Source organism: Salmo salar, chromosome ssa03 (genome assembly GCF_905237065.1).
Source record: "Salmo salar chromosome ssa03, Ssal_v3.1, whole genome shotgun sequence".
NCBI classification, from domain to species: domain Eukaryota; kingdom Metazoa; phylum Chordata; class Actinopteri; order Salmoniformes; family Salmonidae; genus Salmo; species Salmo salar.
The window spans coordinates 99,266,936-99,281,904 of NC_059444.1; the positions used below are offsets into that span (position 1 = coordinate 99,266,936).

The window sequence follows — 14,969 nt, forward strand, 5'->3', positions numbered from 1 at the left end:
TATAGATCAGTCCTGTCTTCCTCTATACTGTTAGTGGTGCTGTATAGATCAGTCCTGTCTTCCTCCATACTGTTAGTGGTGCTGTATAGATCAGTCCTGTCTTCCTCTATACTGTTAGTGGTGCTGTATAGATCAGTCCTGTCTTCCTCCATACTGTTAGTGGTGCTGTATAGATCAGTCCTGTCTTCCTCTATACTGTTAGTGGTGCTGTATAGATCAGTCATGTCTTCCTCTATACTGTTAGTGGTGCTGTATAGATCAGTCCTGTCTTCCGCCATACTGTTAGTGGTGCTGTATAGATCAGTCCTGTCTTCCTCTATACTGTTAGTGGTGCTGTGTAGATCAGTCCTGTCTTCCTCTATACTGTTAGTGGTGCTGTATAGATCAGTCCTGTCTTCCTCTATACTGTTAGTGGTGCTGTATAGATCAGTCCTGTCTTCCTCCATATTGTTAGTGGTGCTGTATAGATCAGTCCTGTCTTCCTCTATACTGTTAGTGGTGCTGTATAGATCAGTCCTGTCTTCCTCCATACTTTTAGTGGTGCTGTATAGATCAGTCCTGTTTTACTCTATACTGTTAGTGGTGCTGTATAGATCAGTCCTGTCTTCCTCTATACTGTTAGTGGTGCTGTATAGATCAGTCCTGTCTTCCTCTATACTGTTAGTGGTGCTGTATAGATCAGTCCTGTCTTCCTCCATACTGTAAGTGGTGCTGTATAGATCAGTCCTGTCTTCCTCCATACTGTTAGTGGTGCTGTATAGATCAGTCCTGTCTTCATACATACTGTTGGTGGTGCTGTATAGATCAGTCCTGTCTTCCTCTATACTGTTAGTGGTGCTGTATAGATCAGTCCTGTCTTCCTCCATACTGTTAGAGGTGCTGTATAGATCAGTCCTGTCTTCCTCCATACTGTTAGTGGTGCTGTATAGATCAGTCCTGTCTTCCTCTATACTGTTAGTGGTGCTGTATAGATCAGTCCTGTCTTGTCCTGTCTTCCTCTATACTGTTAGTGGTGCTGTATAGATCAGTCCTGTTTTCCTCTATACTGTTAGTGGTGCTGTATAGATCAGTCCTGTCTTCCTCTATACTGTTAGTGGTGCTGTATAGATCAGTCCTGTCTTCCTCCATACTGTTAGCGGTGCTGTATAGATCAGTCCTGTCTTCCTCTATACTGTTAGTGGTGCTGTATAGATCAGTCCTGTCTTCCTCCATACTGTTAGTGGTGCTGTATAGATCAGTCCTGTCTTCCTCTATACTGTTAGTGGTGCTGTATAGATCAGTCCTGTCTTCCTCTATACTGTTAGTGGTGCTGTATAGATCAGTCCTGTCTTCCTACATACTGTTAGTGGTGCTGTATAGATCAGTCCTGTCTTCCTCTATACTGTTAGTGGTGCTGTATAGATCAGTCCTGTCTTCCTCTATACTGTTAGTGGTGCTGTATAGATCAGTCCTGTCTTCCTCCATACTGTTAGTGGTGCTGTATAGATCAGTCCTGTCTTCCTCTATACTGTTAGTGGTGCTGTATAGATCAGTCCTGTCTTCCTCTATACTGTTAGTGGTGCTGTATAGATCAGTCCTGTCTTCCGCCATACTGTTAGTGGTGCTGTATAGATCAGTCCTGTCTTCCTCTATACTGTTAGTGGTGCTGTATAGATCAGTCCTGTCTTCCTCTATACTGTTAGTGGTGCTGTATAGATCAGTCCTGTCTTCCTCTATACTGTTAGTGGTGCTGTATAGATCAGTCCTGTCTTCCTCCATACTGTTAGTGGTGCTGTATAGATCAGTCCTGTCTTCCTCTATACTGTTAGTGGTGCTGTATAGATCAGTCCTGTCTTCCTCCATACTGTTAGTGGTGCTGTATAGATCAGTCCTGTCTTCCTCTATACTGTTAGTGGTGCTGTATAGATCAGTCCTGTCTTCCTCCATACTGTTAGTGGTGCTGTATAGATCAGTCCTGTCTTCCTCTATACTGTTAGTGGTGCTGTATAGATCAGTCCTGTCTTCCTCTATACTGTTAGTGGTGCTGTATAGATCAGTCCTGTCTTCCTCCATACTGTTAGTGGTGCTGTATAGATCAGTCCTGTCTTCCTCCATACTGTTAGTGGTGCTGTATAGATCAGTCCTGTCTTCCTCCATACTGTTAGTGGTGCTGTATAGATCAGTCCTGTCTTCCTCCATACTGTTAGTGGTGCTGTATAGATCAGTCCTGTCTTCCTCTATACTGTTAGTGGTGCTGTATAGATCAGTCCTGTCTTCCTCTATACTGTTAGTGGTGCTGTATAGATCAGTCCTGTCTTCCTCCATACTGTTAGTGGTGCTGTATAGATCAGTCCTGTCTTCCTCCATACTGTTAGTGGTGCTGTATAGATCAGTCCTGTCTTCCTCTATACTGTTAGTGGTGCTGTATAGATCAGTCCTGTCTTCCTCCATACTGTTAGTGGTGCTGTATAGATCAGTCCTGTCTTCCTCTATACTGTTAGTGGTGCTGTATAGATCAGTCCTGTCTTCCTCCATACTGTTAGTGGTGCTGTATAGATCAGTCCTGTCTTCCTCCATACTGTTAGTGGTGCTGTATAGATCAGTCCTGTCTTCCTCTATACTGTTAGTGGTGCTGTATAGATCAGTCCTGTCTTCCTCTATACTGTTAGTGGTGCTGTATAGATCAGTCCTGTCTTCCTCCATACTGTTAGTGGTGCTGTATAGATCAGTCCTGTCTTCCTCCATACTGTTAGTGGTGCTGTATAGATCAGTCCTGTCTTCCTCCATACTGTTAGTGGTGCTGTATAGATCAGTCCTGTCTTCCTCCATACTGTTAGTGGTGCTGTATAGATCAGTCCTGTCTTCCTCTATACTGTTAGTGGTGCTGTATAGATCAGTCCTGTCTGTCCTCCCATACTGTTAGTGGTGCTGTATAGATCAGTCCTGTCTTCCTCCATACTGTTAGTGGTGCTGTATAGATCAGTCCTGTCTTCCTCCATACTGTTAGTGGTGCTGTATAGATCAGTCCTGTCTTCCTCCATACTGTTAGTGGTGCTGTATAGATCAGTCCTGTCTTCCTCTATACTGTTAGTGGTGCTGTATAGATCAGTCCTGTCTTCCTCCACACTGTTAGTGGTGCTGTATAGATCAGTCCTGTCTTCCTCCATACTGTTAGTGGTGCTGTATAGATCAGTCCTGTCTTCCTCCATACTGTTAGTGGTGCTGTATAGATCAGTCCTGTCTTCCTCCATACTGTTAGTGGTGCTGTATAGATCAGTCCTGTCTTCCTCTATACTGTTAGTGGTGCTGTATAGATCAGTCCTGTCTTCCTCCATACTGTTAGTGGTGCTGTATAGATCAGTCCTGTCTTCCTCCATACTGTTAGTGGTGCTGTATAGATCAGTCCTGTCTTCCTCTATACTGTTAGTGGTGCTGTATAGATCAGTCCTGTCTTCCTCCATACTGTTAGTGGTGCTGTATAGATCAGTCCTGTCTTCCTCTATACTGTTAGTGGTGCTGTATAGATCAGTCCTGTCTTCCTCCATACTGTTAGTGGTGCTGTATAGATCAGTCCTGTCTTCCTCCTATACTGTTAGTGGTGCTGTTTAGATCAGTCCTGTCTTCCTCTATACTGTTAGTGGTGCTGTATAGATCAGTCCTGTCTTCCTCCATATTGTTAGTGGTGCTGTATAGATCAGTCCTGTCTTCCTCTATATTGTTAGTGGTGCTGTATAGATCAGTCCTGTCTTCCTCCACACTGTTAGTGGTGCTGTATAGATCAGTCCTGTCTTCCTCTATACTGTTAGCGATGCTGTATAGATCAGTCCTGTCTTCCTCTATATTGTTAGTGGTGCTGTATAGATCAGTCCTGTCTTCCTCCATACTGTTAGTGGTGCTGTATAGATCAGTCCTGTCTTCCTCTATACTGTTAGTGATGCTGTATAGATCAGTCCTGTCTTCCTCTATACTGTTAGTGGTGCTGTATAGATCAGTCCTGTCTTCCTCTATACTGTTAGTGGTGCTGTATAGATCAGTCCTGTCTTCCTCTATACTGTTAGTGGTGCTGTATAGATCAGTCCTGTCTTCCTCCATACTGTTAGTGGTGCTGTATAGATCAGTCCTGTCTTCCTCCATACTGTTAGTGGTGCTGTATAGATCAGTCCTGTCTTCCTCTATACTGTTAGTGGTGCTGTATAGATCAGTCCTGTCTTCCTCTATACTGTTAGTGGTGCTGTATAGATCAGTCCTGTCTTCCTCCATACTGTTAGTGGTGCTGTATAGATCAGTCCTGTCTTCCTCCATACTGTTAGTGGTGCTGTATAGATCAGTCCTGTCTTCCTCCATACTGTTAGAGGTGCTGTATAGATCTGTCCTGTCTTGTCCTGTCTTCCTCTATACTGTTAGTGGTGCTGTATAGATCAGTCCTGTCTTCCTCCACACTGTTAGTGGTGCTGTATAGATCAGTCCTGTCTTCCTCTATACTGTTAGTGGTGCTGTATAGATCAGTCCTGTCTTCCTCCACACTGTTAGTGGTGCTGTATAGATCAGTCCTGTCTTCCTCCATACTGTTAGCGGTGCTGTATAGATCAGTCCTGTCTTCCTCCATATTGTTAGTGGTGCTGTATAGATCAGTCCTATCTTCCTCCATACTGTTAGTGGTGCTGTATAGATCAGTCCTGTCTTCCTCTATACTGTTAGTGGTGCTGTATAGATCAGTCTAGTCTTCCTCTATACTGTTAGTGGTGCTGTATAGATCAGTCCTGTCTTCCTACATACTGTTAGTGGTGCTGTATAGATCAGTCCTGTCTTCCTCCACACTGTTAGCGGTGCTGTATAGATCAGTCCTGTCTTCCTCCATACTGTTAGAGGTGCTGTATAGATCAGTCCTGTCTTCCTCTATACTGTTAGTGGTGCTGTATAGATCAGTCATGTCTTCCTCTATACTGTTAGTGGTGCTGTATAGATCAGTCCTGTCTTCCTACATACTGTTAGTGGTGCTGTATAGATCAGTCCTGTCTTCCTCCATACTGTTAGTGGTGCTGTATAGATCAGTCCTGTCTTCCTCTATACTGTTAGTGGTGCTGTATAGATCAGTCCTGTCTTCCTCCATACTGTTAGTGGTGCTGTATAGATCAGTCCTGTCTTCCTCTATACTGTTAGTGGTGCTGTATAGATCAGTCCTGTCTTCCTCCATACTGTTAGTGGTGCTGTATAGATCAGTCCTGTCTTCCTCCATACTGTTAGTGGTGCTGTATAGATCAGTCCTGTCTTCCTACATACTGTTAGTGGTGCTGTATAGATCAGTCCTGTCTTCCTACATACTGTTAGTGGTGCTGTATAGATCAGTCCTGTCTTCCTCCATACTGTTAGAGGTGCTGTATAGATCAGTCCTGTCTTCCTCTATACTTTTAGTGGTGCTGTATAGATCAGTCATGTCTTCCTCTATACTGTTAGTGGTGCTGTATAGATCAGTCCTGTCTTCCTACATACTGTTAGTGGTGCTGTATAGATCAGTCCTGTCTTCCTCCATACTGTTAGTGGTGCTGTATAGATCAGTCCTGTCTTCCTCCATACTGTTAGTGGTGCTGTATAGATCAGTCCTGTCTTCCTCTATACTGTTGGTGGTGCTGTATAGATCAGTCCTGTCTTCCTCTATACTGTTAGTGGTGCTGTAAATCTCAGTCCTGTCTTGTCCTGTCTTCCTCCATATTGTTATTGGTGCTGTGTGTGTTATTGAAGTCAACAGATGCAGCATGTATTCATAGAATACAACACAATCTGTCAGGTGGAACAACACAATCTGTCAGGTGGAATAACACAATCTGTCAGGTAGTGGAATAACACAATCTGTCAGGTGGAACAACACAATCTGTCAGGTAGTGGAATAACACAATCTGTCTGGTAGTGGAACAACACAATCTGTCAGGTGGAACAACACAATCTGTCAGGTAGTGGAATAACACAATCTGTCAGGTGGTGGAACAACACAATCTGTCAGGTGGAACAACACAATCTGTCAGGTGGAACAACACAATCTGTCAGGTGGAATAACACAATCTGTCAGGTGGTGGAATAACACAATCTGTCAGGTGGAATAACACAATCTGTCAGGTGGAACAACACAATCTGTCAGGTAGTGGAACAACACAATCTGTCAGGTGGAATAACACAATCTGTCAGGTGGAACAACACAATCTGACAGGTGGAATAACACAATCTGTCAGGTGGTGGAATAACACAATCTGTCAGGTGGAACAACACAATCTGTCAGGTGGTGGAATAACACAATCTGTCAGGTGGTGGAATAACACAATCTGTCAGGTGGAACAACACAATCTGTCAGGTGGAATAACACAATCTGTCAGGTGGTGGAATAACACAATCTGTCAGTTGGAATAACACAATCTGTCAGGTGGAACAACACAATCTGTCAGGTAGTGGAACAACACAATCTGTCAGGTAGTGGAACAACACAATCTGTCAGGTGGAATAACACAATCTGTCAGGTGGTGGAATAACACAATCTGTCAGGTGGAACAACACAATCTGTCAGGTGGAATAACACAATCTGTCAGGTGGTGGAATAACACAATCTGTCAGGTGGAATAACACAATCTGTCAGGTGGAACAACACAATCTGTCAGGTATTGGAACAACACAATCTGTCAGGTGGAATAACACAATCTGTCAGGTGGTGGAATAACACAATCTGTCAGGTGGAATAACACAATCTGTCAGGTGGAATAACACAATCTGTCAGGTGGAATAACACAATCTGTCAGGTAGTGGAATAACACAATCTGTCAGGTAGTGGAATAACACAATCTGTCTGGTAGTGGAATAACACAATCTGTCAGGTGGTGGAATAACACAATCTGTCAGGTGGAACAACACAATCTGTCAGGTGGTGGAATAACACAATCTGTCAGGTGGTGGAACAACACAATCTGTCTGGTAGTGGAATAACACAATCTGTCAGGTGGTGGAATAACACAATCTGTCAGGTGGAACAACACAATCTGTCAGGTGGAACAACACAATCTGTCAGGTGGAATAACACAATCTGTCAGGTGGAACAACACAATCTGTCAGGTGGAATAACACAATCTGTCAGGTGGAATAACACAATCTGTCAGGTGGAATAACACAGTCTGTCAGGTGGTGGAACAACACAATCTGTCAGGTGGAACAACACAATCTATCAGGTGGTGGAATAACACAATCTGTCAGGTGGAATAACACAATCTGTCAGGTGGAATAACACAATCTGTCAGGTGGTGGAATAACACAATCTGTCAGGTGGAACAACACAATCTGTCAGGTGGAACAACACAATCTGTCAGGTGGTGGAATAACACAATCTGTCAGGTGGTGGAACAACACAATCTGTCAGGTGGAATAACACAATCTGTCAGGTGGAACAACACAATCTGTCAGGTGGAATAACACAATCTGTCAGGTGGTGGAATAACACAATCTGTCAGGTGGAACAACACAATCTGTCAGGTGGTGGAATAACACAATCTGTCAGGTAGTGGAATAACACAATCTGTCAGGTGGTGGAACAACACAATCTGTCAGGTGGAACAACACAATCTGTCAGGTGGAACAACACAATCTGTCAGGTGGAATAACACAATCTGTCAGGTGGAACAACACAATCTGTCAGGTGGAACAACACAATCTGTCAGGTAGTGGAACAACACAATCTGTCAGGTAGTGGAACACACAATCTGTCAGGTGGAATAACACAATCTGTCAGGTGGTGGAATAACACAATCTGTCAGGTGGAATAACACAATCTGTCAGGTGGAACAACACAATCTGTCAGGTGGAATAACACAATCTGTCATGTAGTGGAACAACACAATCTGTCAGGTGGTGGAACAACACAATCTGTCAGGTGGAATAACACAATCTGTCAGGTAGTGGAATAACACAATCTGTCAGGTGGAACAACACAATCTGTCAGGTAGTGGAATAACACAATCTGTCAGGTGGAACAACACAATCTGTCAGGTAGTGGAATAACACAATCTGTCAGGTAGTGGAATAACACAATCTGTCAGGTGGAACAACACAATCTGTCAGTTAGTGGAACAACACAATCTGTCAGGTGGAATAACACAATCTGTCAGGTGGAATAACACAATCTGTCAGGTGGAATAACACAATCTGTCAGGTGGAATAACACAATCTGTCAGGTAGTGGAATAACACAATCTGTCAGGTAGTGGAATAACACAATCTGTCTGGTAGTGGAATAACACAATCTGTCAGGTGGTGGAATAACACAATCTGTCAGGTGGAATAACACAATCTGTCAGGTAGTGGAATAACACAATCTGTCAGGTAGTGGAATAACACAATCTGTCTGGTAGTGGAATAACACAATCTGTCAGGTGGTGGAATAACACAATCTGTCAGGTGGTGGAATAACACAATCTGTCTGGTAGTGGAACAACACAATCTGTCAGGTGGAATAACACAATCTGTCAGGTGGAATAACACAATCTGTCAGGTAGTGGAATAACACAATCTGTCAGGTGGAACAACACAATCTGTCAGGTGGAATAACACAATCTGTCAGGTGGAATAACACAATCTGTCAGGTAGTGGAATAACACAATCTGTCAGGTGGAACAACACAATCTGTCAGGTAGTGGAATAACACAATCTGTCAGGTGGAACAACACAATCTGTCAGGTAGTGGAATAACACAATCTGTCAGGTAGTGGAATAACACAATCTGTCAGGTGGAACAACACAATCTGTCAGGTAGTGGAACAACACAATCTGTCAGGTGGAATAACACAATCTGTCAGGTGGAATAACACAATCTGTCAGGTGGAATAACACAATCTGTCAGGTGGAATAACACAATCTGTCAGGTAGTGGAATAACACAATCTGTCAGGTAGTGGAATAACACAATCTGTCTGGTAGTGGAATAACACAATCTGTCAGGTGGTGGAATAACACAATCTGTCAGGTGGAATAACACAATCTGTCAGGTAGTGGAATAACACAATCTGTCAGGTAGTGGAATAACACAATCTGTCTGGTAGTGGAATAACACAATCTGTCAGGTGGTGGAATAACACAATCTGTCAGGTGGTGGAATAACACAATCTGTCTGGTAGTGGAACAACACAATCTGTCAGGTGGAATAACACAATCTGTCAGGTGGAATAACACAATCTGTCAGGTAGTGGAATAACACAATCTGTCAGGTGGAACAACACAATCTGTCAGGTGGAACAACACAATCTGTCAGGTAGTGGAACAACACAATCTGTCAGGTAGTGGAACAACACAATCTGTCAGGTGGAATAACACAATCTGTCAGGTGGAATAACACAATCTGTCAGGTGGTGGAATAACACAATCTGTCAGGTGGAATAACACAATCTGTCAGGTGGAACAAATCTGTCAGGTGGAACAACACAATCTGTCAGGTAGTGGAACAACACAAACTGTCAACACAGACAACCCAAATCCCCAAAACACGCGACGGGTTACCAAGAAAGGAGGCGGAGGTTCCGCTACGGGAAACCATGACACTTATTCCAGTTTTCACGAACGGGACGGAGAAATCGATGACCTCAGAACGCCTTCCTCATCGTCAGAGAGCCGACGGCCATGACAGCTTTCTTATAGACCACCTGGGAGGGGGGGATGTAGGGAAGGATAGAGGAGGAGGAGGGAGGATGGGATGGATGGAAGGAAGGAAGGAAGGAAGGAAGGAAGGAAGGAAAGGAAGGAAGGAAGGAAGGAAGGAAGGAAGGAAGGAAGGAAGGAAGGAAGGAAGGAAGGAAGGAAGGGAGGGAAGGATGAGGGAAGGAGAAAGAGTATAGGTTGAGAGGAGTGAGGGGGGGGGGGGAAGTGGAGGGTGGGTGGGTGAGAGAGACGGAGAGAGATGGAGTGAAGGGGGGGGAAAAAAATTGGGTTAATCAACTAGTTGCTGATATTAGCTGCGCTACAGCTGCACACACAGTAAAATGATGCTACAGTGTTTTGCTGAGTCTACCTTTAGCCATTAGCTAAACACAGTAAAATGATGCTACAGTATATTGCTGAGACTAGCCTTTAGCCATTAGCTAGACACAGTAAAATGATGCTACAGTGTTTTGCTGAGACCAGCCTTTAGCCATTAGCTAAACACAGTAAAATGATGCTACAGTGTTTTGCTAAGACTAGCCTTTAGCCATTAGCTAGACACAGTAAAATGATGCTACAGTGTTTTGCTGAGACTAGCCTTTAGCCATTAGCTAAACACAGTAAAATGATGCTACAGTGTTTTGCTGAGACTAGCCTTTAGCCATTAGCTAAACACAGTAAAATGATGCTACAGTGTTTTGCTGAGACTAGCCTTTAGCCATTAGCTAAACACAGTAAAATGATGCTACAGTGTTTTGCTGAGACTAGCCTTTAGCCATTAGCTAAACACAGTAAAATGATGCTACAGTGTTTTGCTGAGACTAGCCTTTAGCCATTAGCTAAACACAGTAAAATGACGCTACAGTTTATTGCGGAGACTAGCCTTTAGCCATTAGCTAAACACAGTAAAATGATGCTACAGTGTATTGCTGAGACTAGCCTTTAGCCATTAGCTAAACACAGTAAAATGATGCTACAGTATATTGCTGAGACTAGCCTTTAGCCATTAGCTAAACAGAGTAAAATGATGCTACAGTGTTTTGCTGAGACTAGCCTTTAGCCATTAGCTAAACACAGTAAAATGATACTCACTCCACTGCGTAAACTATGATGTTGTTATAACTATGAGACAGGACAGAGTAAACTAATACTCAGCTCTATGATATTATAACATATTATTAATAATAATAATAATCACTCACCTCTCCCACCATCCCGTTCCACACGTTGTTGATCTTCTTGCCATGTTTACCGTTGGTAACCAGGTAGAGATCGTAGGTGAACTTCACGTACTTGGCGATCTTCTTCAGGATGTCGATGCAGAATCCTTTACAGCACTTTTTAATGTAGGTCCCGCCCGCCTCTGTAGTGTTACTGTGGAAACAACAAGAATGACATCTGTGATTGGCTGAAACTTTACTACCCTTTTTATATAAACATCTTTCATTGGCTGAAGATTTCAGAATCCCCCCAACATGGACACGTCATTGGCTGAAGATTTCAGAACCCCCCCAACATGGACACGTCATTGGCTGAAGATTTCAGAACCCCCCCAACATGGACACGTCATTGGCTGAAGATTTCAGAACCCCCCCCAACATGGACACGTCATTGGCTGAAGATTTCAGAACCCCCCCCCCCACCCCCCCAACATGGACACGTCATTGGCTTGAGAACCGCATTGGTTAAAACCCTTTTTATATGGAAATCTACCATTAGCTGAATTGTATAACCTGTTAAAATTACATTTACATTTAAGTCATTTAGCAGACGCTCTTATCCAGAGCGACTTACAAATTGGTGCATTCACCTTATGATATCCAGTGGAACAACCACTTTACAAAAGTGCATCTAAATCTTTTAAGGGGGGGTGTTAGAAGGATTACTTTATCCTATCCCAGGTATTCCTTAAAGAGGTGGGGTTTCAGGTGTCTCCGGAAGGTGGTGATTGACTCCGCTGTCCTGGCGTCGTGAGGGAGCTTGTTCCACCATTGGGGTGCCAGAGCAGCGAACCGTTTTGACTGGGCTGAGCGGGAACTGTGCTTCCTCAGAGGTAGGGAGGCCAGCAGGCCAGAGGTGGATGAACGCAGTGCCCTTGTTTGGGTGTAGGGCCTGATCAGAGCCTGAAGGTACGGAGGTGCCGTTCCCTTCACAGCTCCGTAGGCAATCACCATGGTCTTGTAGCGGATGCGAGCTTCAACTGGAAGCCAGTGGAGAGAGCGGAGGAGCGGGGTGGGCATGTGTCATTGGCTGAATTGTATAACCTGTTAAAATGGGCATGTGTCATTGGCTGACGACTTCAGAAATCCTCTGATGTCATGGAATCAGAATCTTTAGCAGACACAGTAGAACTGGACAGGTGAAACGTGATACACCAAAGCCGTGAATGGAAAGAGAGAGACAGAGATGGAGGAAGAGAGGGAGAAGAGGAGAGAGAGAGACAGAGATAGAGGGAGAAGAGAAGAGAGAGAGAGATAGAGGGAGAGAGAGACAGAGATAGAGGGAGATAGAGGGAGAAGAGAAGAGAGAGAGAGACAGAGGGAGAGAGAGAGACAGAGATAGAGAGAGACAGAGATAGAGGGAAAGAGGGAGAGAGGGAGGAGAGAAGAGAGAGAGAGATAGAGGGAGAGAGGGAGAAGAGAGAGAGACAGAGATAGAGGGAGAGAGAGAGACAGAGATAGAGGGAGAGAGATAGAGGGAGAGAGAGAGACAGAGAGAGATTTGATCTCCATGTGATAACTGAAACAGTAAGGAAGGTTCAACTCTACCTCACACAGCTGAGAATGGCCCTTGAAATGCTGCTGTAACAGAATAGGTCTGTCTGTCCCCATGATGCTACAGTAGCAGAATAGGTCTGTCTGTCTCCATGATGCTACAGTAACAGAATAGGTCTGTCTGTCTCCATGATGCTACAGTAACAGAATAGGTCTGTCTGTCTCCATGATGCTACAGTAACAGAATAGGTCTGTCTGTCTCCATGATGCTACAGTAACAGAATAGGTCTGTCTGTCTCCATGATGCTACAGTAACAGAATAGGTCTGTCTGTCTCCATGATGCTACAGTAACAGAATAGGTCTGTCTGTTTCCATGATGCTACAGTAACAGAATAGGTCTGTCTGTCTCCATGATGCTACAGTAGCAGAATAGGTCTGTCTGTCTCCATGATGCTACAGTAACAGAATAGGTCTGTCTGTCTCCATGATGCTACAGTAACAGAATAGGTCTGTCTGTTTCCATGATGCTACAGTAACAGAATAGGTCTGTCTGTCTCCATGATGCTACAGTAACAGAATAGGTCTGTCTGTCTCCATGATGCTACAGTAACAGAATAGGTCTGTCTGTCTCCATGATGCTACAGTAGCAGAATAGGTCTGTCTCCATGATGCTACAGTAACAGAATAGGTCTGTCTGTCTCCATGATGCTACAGTAACAGAATAGGTCTGTCTGTCCCCATGATGCTACAGTAACAGAATAGGTCTGTCTGTCTCCATGATGCTACAGTAACAGAATAGGTCTGTCTGTCTCCATGATGCTACAGTAACAGAATAGGTCTGTCTGTCTCCATGATGCTACAGTAGCAGAATAGGTCTGTCTGTCTCCATGATGCTACAGTAACAGAATAGGTCTGTCTCCATGATGCTACAGTAACAGAATAGGTCTGTCTGTTTCCATGATGCTACAGTAACAGAATAGGTCTGTCTGTCTCCATGATGCTACAGTAACAGAATAGGTCTGTCTGTCTCCATGATGCTACAGTAACAGAATAGGTCTGTCTGTCTCCATGATGCTACAGTAACAGAATAGGTCTGTCTGTCTCCATGATGCTACAGTAACAGAATAGGTCTGTCTGTTTCCATGATGCTACAGTAACAGAATAGGTCTGTCTGTCTCCATGATGCTACAGTAACAGAATAGGTCTGTCTGTCTCCATGATGCTTCTGCTTTAGCCATGTCTGTCTAATATGTCCCATGGTGTATATACTGTATATAGCTTCCTATCCTCCCTTCCCTCCTCCTCACTCCTCCTCCTCCTCGTCCTATCCTCCCTTCCCTCCTCCTCTCTCACCTCCTCTCTCCTCTCCTCCTCGTCCTATCCTCCCTTCCCTCCTCCTCACTCCTCCTCATCCTATCCTCCTCTTCCTGTCCTCCCTTCCCCTCTACCTCACTCCTCTCCTCCTCTCTAACCTCCTCTCTCCTTTCTTCCCCTTCCTCTCCTCCCTCCTCTCTCACCTCCTCTCTCCTTTCCTCCTCTTCCTAGCATCCCCAGTCCCCGGCCCAGAGAGACTGATCTAACACCTGTTTATTTAATAAATGGTCCTCGCTCTCCACAGGAGCAGAACAGACAGATAGCAGGTAGCTAGCTGTTACACACATTTCTGACCACACTGTCCTCAGGAGATTGATAGGCAAAGTGTAACATATTACTGTATTATTAAATGTAATATTCTGTACTGTATTATGGGAGCACTGTACTGTACTGGTCTGACTCACAGTACTGTACTGACTCACTGTACTGACTCACTGTACTGACTCACTGTACTGTACTGTACTGTACTGTACTGTACTGTACTGACTCACTGTACTGTACTGTACTGGTCTGACTCACAGTACTGTACTGACTCACTGTACTGACTCATTGTACTGACTCACTGTACTGTACTGTACTGTACTATACTGTACTGTACTGACTCTCAGTACTGTACTGACTCACTGTACTGTCATGGTAATGTACTGACACTGTACTGTGCTGACTCACTGTACTGACTCACTGTAATGTACTGACTCACTGTAATGTACTGACTCACTCTAATGTACTGACTCGGTGTACTGTACTGACTCACTGTACTGACTCACTGTACTGTACTAACACTGTAATATACTGACTCACTGTAATGTACTGACTCATTGTAATGTACTGACATACTGTACTGACTCACTGTACTATACTGACACTGTAATGTACTGACTCACTGTGCTGCACAGTACTGTACTTTACTGACTCACTGTACTGCACTGTACTGACTCACTGTACTGACTCACTGTACTGTACTGTACTGTACTGTACTGTACTGTACTGTACTGTACTGTACTGTACTGTACTGGCTCACTGTACTGACTCACTGTACTGCACTGTACTGACTCACTGTACTGTACTGACTCACTGTACTGTACTATACTGTACTGTACTTTACTGTACTGTACTGTACTGTACTGTACTGCACTGTACTGACTCACTGTACTGTACTGACTCACTGTACTGTACTATACTGTACTGTACTATACTGTACTGCACTGTGCTGACTCACAGTACTGTGTACTGAATCACTGTA

At 44.1% G+C, this 14,969-nt stretch overlaps 1 pseudogene; it reads right to left on the reverse strand.

Moving 5' to 3' along the window:
* The window catches only part of LOC106595263 (glutamate receptor ionotropic, NMDA 2A-like), a 257,219-nt pseudogene that overhangs the window by 33,464 nt on the left and 208,786 nt on the right, over nt 1-14,969 (reverse strand).